Raw genomic sequence first — 14,624 nt, forward strand, 5'->3', positions numbered from 1 at the left:
GTCCAACTAAAAACAGAAAAAGTCTGAGGGCATCAGAAGGATAACAAAAACCAAGGAAGTCAAAAGAACAAAAACACAAAGAGTCCAAGAAACAGAAAAAGTCCTGGTAGGACGTGACACATGACAAGGGCTTAAAATTTATATTGCAGCATGCAGCTAAATTTCAAGGTCATATATGACTCATCTGTGGTTTCAAAGTCAGTGTAGTAATTTGGTAAATTATGGCTCACAAGAATCACAGCTACGGTTCTTTACAACACTCTAGTGTGAGATGTATTGGTATGAGTGATGGCTTCATTACTAATGAGGTCAAGGAAACTGCCAGAAATCTTGTTTACTCCCTCTGAGCAGCACAAACAGGTCAGTTCCGGATATGCACACAAGACTAAAATCTCACTCTGTTCCACTGTTTCGTTTCAGACAAGGCACAACATAAGGGCTGGTCACACACCAGCAGACACACATGCATACACACCCAAACATGCACACACATGCACACACCAAACATAAGCGGTATAAGCACAGGCTTTGTATATTTCAAGTTAAACCACTTCAGCATGCAGAAACATTTAATAACAGTGAAACACCATTATTCTTTGATAGACAGTGTTAATGCTGGATTGCCTAATATGCTAAGAAACCTTTGGACTTTTTTTTTAACAAAATTAGTTTAAGAGTGTGAGATTACACTGCACATTATCAAGTTTAGCATGTTAGAATCTGCTAAAAGGCACTAAACTTAGGGCTTAAGTGCAGCTGAGCCTGATAGAAAAGTGACTAGTTTTGCAGATATTTGGTTATTAACCACAGTAATTGGCCAAATCTGAGTTTTGATATTTGGAAAGGTTAGGGGATCACATTGCAATCCATTGAATAGTTGTCAAGATAATTCACCTAAAACCATAATATGAACCTCATTGTGGTACTAGAGAAAAGGTCTGAGGATCACCAAAGCCAATAGGATACATCCTCTGGGCACTATGGATATCTGAACCAAATTTCATGGCAATCCATCAGAAAAACTACATTCGAAATAAAAAGATCTGTGAAGTTGACTATTACAAAATAACTATTGTCAATTTAAGTAAAGCACATTTGGCTTGTTGTCTAAATCATGAGTCATTATAAGGCCTTTGCTTACATGACAATTGTCTTTATGATCTGATTTTAATATTGACTGATGAATTTCAGGTGGACATATTGTGTTTTAAAATGAACCCTTCAAATGTTGATATTTCTAAAGACAATCTACAAACAACAGATGTGTAGGTCACTATACAGATTTATTTGAGATATTTTAGATTCTCCATTTAAAGAAATCCCACCTAAAAATCATCTTGTCTGGCTTTACAGCAGCCTACAATATATATCAACTGTCAAAATGGCCAACAAAATAGTCATCCATAGCTCGATGCAGTTCATCTTCAAACTTTCCCAAGGATCTTGTTTGCTCCTTTGGAATCCCCTGTTTTATAGCAGGTAGCAGTTGCCATTACAACTGAAACTTAAAGTATCTAGTGCTCAGGCAGTTAGTATCTAACACTCACTAAAAGTATCAAGCACTCATTACCGAAACGTGGATAGAAAGAGAAAACCCATGGCCAGCGGTGCAAAAAAGAAAACAGCTTTGCTGGCTGACGCCTTAAAGTGTGCTAAGATAACAGATTTATTTAAGCAGTCTGCAGGATAGTGGTAAAGATGCAGAAACATCAGAAGAGTGAGCAGGGAGCAGGTGCTTTGTTATGTTTACATGTGCTGTGAATTAAAGCTAAATGAACTGACTAAAGAACAAAATGTTTTGTTAACCTTGGGGTTTCAATGCTAGAGTCCCACTGCATGTTTGACCATTTTCGAAGGTTTAACTAGTCAGACTTAGTGCACAAACATTTGGAGAAGTTTACGCTAAATTTCTCTAAAATGTTTTATAAAATAGTCATCAGCTTCGACGTAAATGGGTAAAATAAATATGTAAATTTGGTCATTTTCTTCTAAGCTACTCTATTCTTTCGCATTATGGCCAATAAGGTATATGATATTTGATAGCCAGCCCAGCAATAAAAATGATTTGTGAACAGAAAAAAACAGGTAAACATGACTCTGAACAAGAAAGGGAATGGATGGAGGCGGAGGGAACCAGCACAGAACCAATTAGAGGAGCGTGCACAATTGAATGTTACTGTGTGACTGTGAAGTAAATTAGAGTACAGTATATCATTCATAAAATCAGGTATGACGACGGGCCAGTGCTACTGAACAATAGAGTTTAAAAGTAATTGAAGTATAGATATATTTGCGCTTGACAGCAAATTCCCGGGCTGCTTTTTGTTGCCAGTCCGCCCCTGTTCTCTGGGAAAAAGTGCACCGCTAATGTCAGTTAGCAGGCTGGTAGCTAATTAGCTGCTTAGCTGTAGCACATTAAACAGCATGGAAATGTACCTGCAAATGTCACTGTGGTCCAGTTAGTCACTGGTTTGGTCTTTGCTCTTCAAAATCCCTGTTAGCGACACACTGTCTGTCCATGACTTGTAGCTACAGCAGTTTGTTTACTTTGTCTCTGCTCTGTACAGTGTAACACCGGTAGCCTGCCGGCTAATGTTAAGAAGCTAAATCAAACAAACATTGGCTCCGACACACAAGATTGTTCCAGCACAGTACATCTACTCACATTTCAACGAAAACAAAAATAGAAAGGCGTCAGAAAAAAACAGAACAGTAATCAATACAATATATAGCTGTAAATTCATGGAAACAAAAATAAATATATTACAATTACAGTACAATGGTAAATAGTATTGTAAGGGATTGTAAGGGATGGGATGGATGGTTTATGGAACCTGCCCTCTGTTAGGGTCTGGCCACATCAATTCATCCATATCACAAGCCATGTCATCCCTGGCTAGGCAACAGGGAAAATATCACCTTGCGAGCTTAACTCAACTAACTAACTAACTAACTAACTAACTAACTAACTAACTAACTAACTAAGATTTCTGAGTTTAACTCTGTTCCTCTCAAATGTAACCCTGTACAGCTGCTTCATTGTAAGTTTGTGTTCACATAAGATGCAGCAGAGTGTTGATATACTGACACAGTTGATATTATGGAATGTTATGTGATCTGCGATGATTTACTCTTTTAGTTGTTGTAGGCGGATGGTGTAGTTTGCCAACACTATATTGACAATGGCCAGTTCCTGTTCATGGGTGAACAGACGTTGTCTTCCACCCTCAGGAGGTCGTCTGGCAATTCTGTAGAAAATGCAAGAACATAATGTCATTGGTTAGGTTTTTTTTTACATACTGTGCTGTCATACTGTACACAGTAACATCATAACTATATTACATGTACTTCACAGCACTATGCCTATTTTTTGTTCACTGAGGAACATAGACCTAATATTGTAGAACTACATTGTATTGTACTGTGATGCAGATTGATGTGCAACAATTACATAGGTACAGTCTAGTGTAGAAAGTTGAAGACATACCTGTTCTTCAGTCTAAATGTCCATATTATGGATGCTACCATGTAGTGACTCAGGTTGGGCTGGACTCTCTGCCCAGCCTCCCTCATTGTCAGGCCATTATTTATGACATGGTCCACCAAAGTGGCCCTGATGTCATCGGAAATATGTGTCCGTATATTGCCTGGTCCACTTCTTTGATCTTGTCCTCGTCCTCCTCCTACTCCTCTCTCTCTTCCTCTTCCTCTTCCTCTCGGTCTCACTGCCTCCATGTTTGCAAAGTTCTCACAAAAGAGGTGAGCTTATCTGAGGTCTATTTGTAGTGCCAAAGCTCAGACTGATTGGTGTTCAATTAGTGTATAAGTGTTTTCGTGTGTGTGGGTGTTGACAGTTTCAGATGTTTTGCATTTTGAGTGGAAGTTTTATTCCCAATGATTGCAAGAGATTTCATTCCTGAACAAAGTGTCTTATGTAAGAAATTGTGTAGTGTTTTTCAAGAAGTGTGTTGCAAAATTGCAAACAAAGTGCAAAGCAGCAAATGTATTTGTACTTTTGGTGCCTTCGTTTTTTGGTTACAAAAGTTTTTGGTTTTGATGCCAATTGCATTCACTTTCAGTGTGTATGCAATTGGCAGCAGTAAACAGCATGTAAATGTACCTGCAAATGTCACTTTGGTCCAGTTAGTTGCTGGTTTGTGCTTTGCTCTTCAAAATCTCTGTTAGCGACACACTGTCTGTCCATGACTTGTAGCTACAGCTACAGTTTGTTTACTTTGTCTCTGTTCTGTACAATGTAACACCAGCAGCCTGCCAGCTAATTTTAAAAAGCTCAATGAAACAAACCTTGGCTCCGTTACCCCCCACCCCCACCCCAATTTGTAAGGAACAAAGATGAAATGATGAGACTGTCAACAGACAAGTTTAAAATGCATGTGAAGTATGTAATTCTAGATGCAAAATAAAATAAAACAACAATTGTCAGGCTGTTTGTAAATGTGTGTGCACCCTGATGTATCAGCACAAGTGTACTGACAAACCTGGTGAGGCTAGAAGCACACAAGTCAGTGTTTTGCTGGAGGACATCTGACCTTTATTATTGTATTTTTCTGCACGTTTTCCCTTTTTCTCCCACATTAGAACAGCTAATTCCTCTCACACTGCGGTTCTTGCTGCTGTTTACTCCCACTGTTGGCCTGGGGAGAGTGTAAACAACATTTCTTCTCTGATGCACATGGACTAGCGCCAGCTACTTTGTTTTTACCTGTCCAGGAGTAGCTTCACATGGAGAAAACTTAGAATTTCACACTATCTCCCCACACCCAGCCACCAGGTATCCCAACCAATCTATAGGAGTTACGAGTGCCATGACAAGGGCAATCCCTCACTGGCTTCTCAGCTGTTATCACTGCTAAGGTGGGCCAAGGACAAGGAAGAAGAGACTACAAATGGATCTAAATCATTTTACTGGTTGATGGAACTGCTTACATTTATCTAACACCAGAAAAACTGAATTGACCAGGTGGCATAGGTTAACAAGCATTTACACACATGTTCCACTGGTAATATTCACTGGTGGGAAGTTGGTGAGGGATCATGCAGTTGTTGCTGCACTAGTGAAACTTCTGTTGAGAGGAGGTAGGTTTGGATGGAAGGCATAAGCCTTTGCATATGTCCCTGCCAAGATTTATTTGCATTTTAATGGCAAATTTTGAACATATATCTATCATGATATATCAACCTATCTGCAAATAAATAACAAATCTAAGTTTTCCAGCAGTTTCACATTATTTACTTAAGACAGGTATTTCAGAGTATTCCATTGTGTCCTCTGCCCAATCAATAATATCTCTGTATATATACTAACAATAATTGCTACACCGAAGAATCCTTGATACTCGAACATCAAATGAGTGATGAAGGAAAAAAAAAGGACTCATTACACTGTGTACAGTACTGCTATAAATATGAAAGATTGGCTCTCCTGGGAGAGAGAGAGAGAGAGAGAGAGAGAGAGAGAGAGAGAGAGAGAGAGAGAGATGTAGATGTAGGGAAATGAAGTGAGAGCAGAGGGAGAAAACAGTGAGAGACTTTCTACCTCCAGCCTGGTGGCAATCTCCATCTCTCATCTAGAAAAACACACCCACACAACACCTTATTATGACCTCTCTCTCTCTGTCTCTGTCTCTCTCTCTGCTTCATTCTCACAGTCAAATTCAAATTTGCTTTATTGACACGAATGTCATAACAACAATAGTGCCAAAGCACAGTATATCCTATGTGTGTGTGTGTGTGTGTGTCTCATTTATGTCTTTCTGCTTCTGTTTCCTCTCTCTCTCTGAAGCTCACACAGAGAGAGGGAGATCCAAAATAACTGAATGGTGCGCTCTAGTGGCTACAAGTTGAAGCTTTGACCTTACCCCATATGCAGCACTCATGTCTTCCCCTGCCTCTCCCAATTTCCCAGATAGTGTAGCTTTTTGTACCTTTTCCACCTTTTGTCATGCATCAGCATCCGTCTTCTCCTATTTTCTTGTTCTTACACTCTACTGTGCACCTTCTATTTAATCCTGTCCTACCTCATCTTCTCTTATAGCAGTTTTCTGTACCCCACACTAATCTAGATGTTATAAAACTAGTCCTTCCAAGTGCTTCAAAGGGTCTATTCATTTATTTTATGTATCCCTTTACTGTATGTAATGGTATAAAACGATCAAGCTAAAGAAAGTTAACACAGGCTTCACCTAGATGGATTCTTAAATTCTTACCAACCACTAGAGGGAAACAGAGCTACATATTTGTTAATACAAGAGAAGGTTCAAGTCTGCATATACATTCTACACACTGAAGTAAAGCACAGCATACACTATGCAGGCAGGAAACTTAGCAATACAGTACCAGAGCATTTATTTATCTTATGCATATTTACAAGGATGATGACTGTTAATTTAAGTTTAGCCATAAAGTCTGGTTTTATCTATCAGTCTTGGTCCTTGTGATTAATGGCTACTTAAAATGGGATTTTATGAGTACAAGATTTGGTTGAGGATTACTGTATGTCCACTGTATGTCTCATCAAAACACAAAGTACAGGAGTGTTATGTTACAGTTTTTTTGAACAGTTTAACCCACAGTCTTTTACAGTTTAGATATGCTCATGATAGCATTCATATCTATTAGAAATATGATGTTTGGATGTGACTAGTTCTGTTAAAGCTTTTAATTTTCTGACCAGGCCGGTTTTTCAACACTTTGTACCTGGCAGAAGTGCTCTTTTTCTCAGCTACACAAACAAAACCGTGTGATACTTTTCACATTTCATCAGCTCCACCCAAGGTGAGGTGAGAGGTGAGTGTCTATCTAAGTTATTATCATAGTAATTAGTTGCATTCATTCATTTCCTCCACTGATGTATCTGATGGGAACAGGCATCACCTGTACTGGACATATGAGCTTTGAGGGAACACCCAGTCTCTTATCAAATGTCATTCATCTGTTCAGTCTGTTCAAAATATTCCACAAGTTGTTTTGTAATACTGTCCAAACATTTACCTTCTTTTTCTCAACCTGTTTGTCTACTTCTATTTGAATTTGGAATTCCCGTTGTAACTTCACTCAGTGTACAGCACACACGATTACAGGCGAATAACCTGCTACTGATAACAGCCATTGTCTTGCTCAAGTGGAGCAGCTTTGTTACTGGCCATTCCCAAAAAGGAACTGTTAATAAAAATTGTCCAATGCCAGGTGATAGATGAAAGAAAAGGTAATTAATAAAAGAGAAACAAAGAAAATTTAGGCCCGTTGAAAGTTTATTTATCCTGTTCTGTGACTCTGTGATAGAGACATCCTGTCCAGATCATTTCTAAAGCATGTTTATGTGCTGTGTTAGGAAACATTAAGATATGTAGCCATATGTGAAGAAAGAGAGGAAGAGGGAGAGCTCTCTGATGAAAAGTAATGATATGTTTTCCAGGTGATCCATATGAAGTGCTTTCATTCAATTGGTTGGTGACCTGTACTGTGTAGAACTGCTGAAGCACAGGGAGGTGCATCCATTCACTGTGAGTTTAAGGTGGGGCTTTTTTCTGCTGACATAGACACTTTCACTGTGCACACGGAGGAGAGAGGCCTGACAAAAACCCTCTATTATTCTGCCACAGATTAAAAAAACTAAGGTTGTTTCAATCACTGTAATCAATCCAAATCACCAACAGCAGGCCTAAACTGCATGCAGCTCTCCGGTGCACTTAATAAAGAGTGTGACATTATATTAGAGAACATTCTGCACATGGCTAATTTGAACTCATGCCATACAAAAGTTCTGTGCAAAGGTTTTAGGCACTAAAAGTAAAGTGAGGATGCTTTCAAAAATAATGCCGTGTATAGTTTTATTTATCAGATAAGTTCGTGCAAAGTGCAGTAAACAGAAGAAACCTTAATGACATCAATATTTGGCACGACCACACTTTTCCTATAAAACAGCGCCAGTTCTCCTCAGTACACTTGCACAGATTTTCTGAGTACTTGGTAAGTAGGTTGTTCCAAACATTGCTCTTCTTATCACGGAAGATTTTCATGACTCTGGCTGTATGTTTGTGATCGTTGTCATGCTGCAGAATAAAATTGGGACCAATCAGACACCTCAATGATGGTATTGCATAATGGTTAAGAATCTAAATATCTAAAGTGCCTAAAACTTTTGCACAGTATTGCATGTCCCTTGTATATAGCAAATTTTCATAGCATATTGTGTGACAGACTCCTCTGTCACTGGCAGTGACTAGAATCAGTGAGAGTAGTTGGGAAGTATTCTAAGGCTAGTCTAGTGGATGCACACACTTGACTGGTCTAATATTTCACAAATAAGAGTCACAAATATTTAAGTTGGAGAAATTCATTTTTCTTGATTTATTTTCTGTAATTTAACATTAGTACAATATATTATGTTCTAATTTATTTTTATCCCTGTACCCTAAACTCTGTCTGTCTGTCTCCTGTCCTTCATGTATCTCTTGAACCGTTCATCTGATCGACACCCACACTTGGTGGGTGTATGGCTGGGAACCCAAGGGAATGCAATGTCAAATTTGGTGTAATTTGGGCACACAATACGTTGAATATTAATAAACTTAATATTAACTCTGTGCAGGGGCAGGGCGGGGCTTCAGGGCTCTGCTGACTGACTCCAGCATGTCAGGGGGAGACCAGAGACAAGGCATGACACGAGTCCAAAAAAGTACTCTAAAAAGAGAAAAGAAGACAGCGAAAAGAGAGCTTTTTATCAAGAGTGGACACTCTCAATCGGTGTCTAGATAGAGAGCATAGCGTTAGCAGCACATTTAGCAGATCAGCAGTGACTACACAGGAGATGTTCAGGTACATTGTTGAGCGTAGGTCACCTGCGTTTTGGAGGCATTAAGAGCCCAATACACAATAACTGTAGTTACGTGCATAAAACAAAGAATATACTTTTCACGGACAGTTCAAAACCAGTTTGTCTCTTATGTTCTGAGACCGTAGTGATTGTGAAGCGCCACTACAGACAAACCACAAATCTTTGGAGCAATCATAGCATGAACAACACCTTTGGCAGATCAATGAAGCGTTGTGACTACACAGGAGGCGTTCAGCTACATTGTTGAGCTTAGGTCACCCACATTTTGAAAGCGTTCAGAGCCCAATACACAATGACTGTAATTATCCACATAAAACAAAGGAAATATTTACCACGAGCAGTTCAAAACCAGTTTGTCTCATATGTTCTGAGACCGTGGAGATTGTTAAGTGCCTCTACAGGCAAACATACCAGCTCAAATCTGAACTGAAGGCACAGAAAATAGGAACAATCTAAGAGCCCAGTATGACTGATCCGCTTTATTTTAGGATGCACATTATTTTATTTTTAAATGCAGCCCTTATTTTACTTGAAACGAGAACATTTATTTAATATTAGAGTACTTATTATTTATAACATCTGTGTATAATCGATTGTTAGTTTCTTTCATCTTGTTGGTGTGTTTACTCATTCACACCTCACATCAACTGTATTCATTTTCTATGCGCTGAAGTAGCTGCTGGAGCAATCGGCTCGTTCCGAACTGGCACGTTTTGAATAGGCGCTGCAATAGTTTGAGCCCAATTAAGAGTTTTGTGAAATGTTTATGGTATTTTCGTTAATGTAATGCTTGGCATAAATGTGTTGAATATGTGCAAGTATTTTATTAGGTGTGCTGGACAGCAGTGGTCATATTATAGTTGTCATATTGTAGTCCAGTTTTCTGATGCCTTGTTAATATTGTAAATAACCTTTCAACGAGTGAACAAATCATCTTTTCTTTTAGAGCATTATAAATACACTATTCCATTAAAGAAACAGTTTTTGAGCTTTTTCCAGTTAATTCTTGGCTAAACGACCCTCACTCAGGGACAGAATTAAACAAACAAAAAAAGTTGTACTTGGATCTCCTTCATCCATATTTGAACACACAATCTATTTATTTCCATGACAAGTGTCTGCAATCATATTTTAAAATCCTCCGTTTAAATGTATCAATTGACTCTTTCATGAGAATGAGGAGAAAAAAAAGCTTCCTGTAATCAGATCTTACAGTTAGGGGTTAGCTTCACAAAGTAAGAAGGTAAGTATTTCAATCACAGCACGACCATTACGCCAACTTTATTTTTTAAAAGTGGGGAATGTTAGAAATCATCCCTCTTTAAAAATAAGTCTTATAAATAAAGTTATGAGATGGCATGGCTGGGCTTACAATTAATGTTTCTATCTTTAATGACAGTGCCCTTGATAAGAAAAACTTCAGTCTGTAACAGAGTGTGAGGATGCATCATGTCAACATGCTCAGTGATCAACAGATACAGCCTAGTCCCTGTGAAAAACTTTTTAAAATAAATGCAGTTTACTCATTTTTATCCCTGTACTCTTACTCATAGTATCTTTTTTTTAGAGCTTGCACCAATGTGTTTCTGTGTTGAGTAGCATTATGCTTACGCACAACTGGGGCCTAATGATCCATGACGTGTCTGTCGCCACACTGTCTTTGCTTTAGAAGAATTGGCAGTGATTATAGACTTGACTGCCAAATCTGATAACAAAACACAACTGAAACTTCTTTAGAGACACAAAATTTCAATTTCAAATCAAAGTTTCTGTAGTTACGTGCGTACTTACTGTAAATGGTTACATAGATCCTCTTCTTCTGAAATGCTAAATTATTATGGAGAAGTACCATTTCCTTCTTTTTATGGTTTTGCACACACCAAAACTAAGTGCTCGCATATACACACACACATACACGCACACACATACACACACACACAGTATACAGTATGGACAGACATGGGCAGCAAATACTTAACCACAATGAACAGTAATTGTTTTAGTAACAGTAACAGTTTATTCCTGTTCTTATTAAATGGCCACCAGCGTGACGCTGACATCACTTTCATTTCATCATTTAATTTCTTTGAAAGTGAAAGGTGTTGGGGGGAAAAAAGCCAGTGTCAGTGCAGACGCTGTTTCTAGCATATGAGATCAGGTGAAAATATCAAGAAGGCTAAAATAGTAAAACCATAAGTAGGTGTCAGGTGTGATATCATTTTAAAAATAGATTAACCCTGCAGTTAATAATGATGCTTAATAGGAAAAGAGGGGGCCAAAAAGGCCCAAAACTCTGTGTGTATGTGTCTCCAACACAGACACATAGTTGCACACACACACACACACACACACACACACACACACACACACACACACACACACACACACACACACACACACTGATACTACCAAGCTGACTGGAGGTCACATGGCTTCATAAACTGTGTGTATGTGTCTTCAACACAGACACATAGTTGCACACACACACACACACACACACACACACACACACACACACACACACACACACACACACACACACAACACACACATACACACAGACACACACACTGATACTACCAAGCTGACTGGAGGTCACATGGCTTCCTAAACTGTGTGTATGTGTCTTCAACACAGACACATAGTTGCACACACACACACACACACACACACACACACACACACACACACACACACACACACACACACAAACACACACATACACACAGACACACACACTGATACTACCAAGCTGACTGGAGGTCACATGGCTTCCTAAACTCTGTGTGTATGTGTCTTCAACACAGACACATAGTTGCACACACACACACACACACACAAACACACACATACACACAGACACACACACTGATACTACCAAGCTGACTGGAGGTCACATGGCTTCATCAACCTGAGTGAGTGCGAAAGAAGGCCGACCACAGAACTGTGGTGTGTTGGTGTGTGTGTGTGTCTGAGTGTGTGGGTGCTTTCTGTATGTTTGTGTGTGTCTATCAAAGGTTGACATATATTTGAGACTGTTTAGTGGAAAGATTAGAATTATGATTAGAGCTGTTTACGATAAACATGTAGCAGTATGTGTGTGTATTCTTGTAAGTCATAAGTTTTGATGGTCCTTGAATAGAAGTGGAGCCATGATGCTGCAACATACATTTGAGAGTTATAAAAGTAACTTTGGTCATTATAAAGAAAATAGGAAACCTAAAATAGCAGTAGAAATACTGTAGTTATAGAATTAAAGCAACAGTAAATGTGATCAGTAGAGTACAATGATACGCTACTTACCATTGTACACAAGTTTAAGTTCAAGTTTGTCTTAGGATTTTCAGTCAGGATTTAGAGTGCATCATAGCACAGAGTCATCACTGGTGAAAGTTACAAATCATCTCCTAATTGCATCAGACAAAGGACTTCTCTCTGAACTTGTCTTGTTAAATCATGTCCTATTACAGAGACTGGAACACTTAATTGGCATTAAAGGAAGTGCATTAAGCTGGTTTAAATCCTATTTATCAGGTTGATTTCAGTTTGTACATGTTAACGATGAATCCTTAAAGCACGCAAAAATTAGACACAGGGTTCCGCAAGGTTCTGTGATTGGACCATTACTATTCACCTTATATATGCTTCCTTTAGGTAATTTTATTCGGAAACATGCCATAAATTTTCATTGTCATGCTTAAGGACATAGACCTGGATGATTTGCAATTTTCTGCTACTGAACTCAGACAAAACTGAAGTGATTGTGCTTGGCCATGAACACCTTAGAAACACATTATCTAACGGTATAGCTACTCTGGATGGCGTTACACCTACAGCATCACCATAATGAATCTGAGAGTTATCTTTGATCAGGATATGTCCTTCAACTCCTACAAATTTCAAGGACTGCCTTTTTTCACCTACGTAACACTGCAAAAATCAGGCACATCCTGTCTCAAAAACATGCAGAAAAACTGGTCCATTCATTTGTTACTTCTAGGCTGGATTATTGCACTTCCTTATTATCAGGTCCAGAATGCTGCTGCACGTGTATTGACAAAAATTAGCAAAAGAGATCAAATTTTTCCCATTTTAGCTGCATTGGCTTCCTGTAAAACCCAGAATAGAATTTAAAATCCTTCTCCTCACCTACAAAGCCCTTAATGGTCAGGCACCACCATATCTTAAAGAGCTCATCGCACCCTATTACCCCACTAGAACACTGCGCTCCCTGAATGCAGGCTTACTTGTGGTTCTGAGAATCTCCAAAAGTAGAATGGGAGGCAGAGCCTTCAACTATCAGGCTCCTCTTCTGTGGAACCATCTTCCAGATTCAGTCCTGAGGGCAGACACCCTTTATGTTTAAGAGTAGGCTTAAAACTTTCCTTTCTGATAAAGCCTATAGGTAGGGCTGACCAGGCTTGCCTTGGACCAGCCCCTAGTTATGCTGCTATAGGTTTAGACTGCCAGGGAACTTCCTGTGATGTACTCCTCCTCTCTCCTCCTCCCCCTCTCCATATGTATGCATTCATGTACCATTAATGCATGTTACTAACTTGGCTTCTTCACCAGAGTTTTGGTGCTTTCTGATTTCACAGGTTCCTATGTGGCCCCTGAACCCCCGATATTATTATTGTTGTTATTATGCTTCCTTGTGTCTCTCTCCCCTCTTGCCCCCTCCCTTCTTCTTTCTCTCTCAACCCCACTGGTCAAAGCAGGTGGCCACCCACCTAGAGCCCGATTCTACTCGAGGTTTCTTCCCATTAAAGGGGAGTTTTTCCTTGCCACTGTCGCCAAGTGTTTGCTCATGGGGTAATGTTGAGTCTCTGTAAATTAAAGAGTACAATCTAGACCTGCTGTATGTGAAAAATGCCCTGAGATAACTTCTCTTGTGATTCGGTGCTATATAAATAAAATTGAACTGAATTGGAAAATTGAATTGGTAGTAGGAGTAATTGGCAGCAACTGTAGAGGTAGTAGTAATAATATGAAGGCAGTGGTCACAGGGGTAATGTCTAATGCAGTATTAGTAGTAATTATAGTCTCAGTAGCAGGTTCTCAAGTGTCCACCCTATAGTGCACTGCAGAAGGTATCTGTCTGATTCAGAACACCGTCACTTAGGAAGCCCATCCAGGGTTGATCAGACCCCGACTTGTGACATAATATAACATGCTATTGTTTATGATATAGTAAACATAGTAGCAACAATATAGGCAGCTGCACAGTAGTATTCATAGCAATAGTAGTAGTAGAATAGTAGTAATAACTGAAGATTTAGTAATAGGGACTGCACATGAAATGAGCTTTGAGCTAATTCTAACACAATATAATGAAATGGCAACATTTATATTTAATACTGTATATGATCCCATAAAAATAAAATAAATAAATAAAATAAGAGTACTAATAGTGGTGGTAATAACAGCTGTAGTCATGGTACGAGCAAATTCTAAGTAGTATTAATGGCAGTAACAGTAGTGTTACAGCAAGAGTGTTATAGTAGTACTGCCAGTCAATGAAAAGGTCTGCTTCTTCAACTGATACAAACAGGCAAAATAAATCCCTCAGGAGTAGAAAGTAGGCAAAGCTGCAGTACAAACTCTTGCAGGATGTTGATTCTCTTTTTCAAACACACACACTCTTATTTCAACATGTATCAGCACCTCTGGAGCATGGGTTGCAAGCAAATAATAGCTGGACAGGTATGAGGAAACTGATGTTGACATCTGATATCCAAAGGATATCTTAGAGAATGAAACGTGACAC

The 14,624-nt window shown here is 39.0% G+C and overlaps 1 pseudogene; it reads left to right on the top strand.

The window, feature by feature from the left end:
* The first annotated feature begins 2,013 nt into the window (after positions 1-2,013).
* On the top strand, positions 2,014-13,266 carry LOC121883880 (annotated as a pseudogene).
* Positions 13,267-14,624: the final 1,358 nt, after the last annotated feature.

Source organism: Thunnus maccoyii, chromosome 18 (assembly GCF_910596095.1).
Source record: "Thunnus maccoyii chromosome 18, fThuMac1.1, whole genome shotgun sequence".
NCBI lineage: Eukaryota > Metazoa > Chordata > Actinopteri > Scombriformes > Scombridae > Thunnus > Thunnus maccoyii.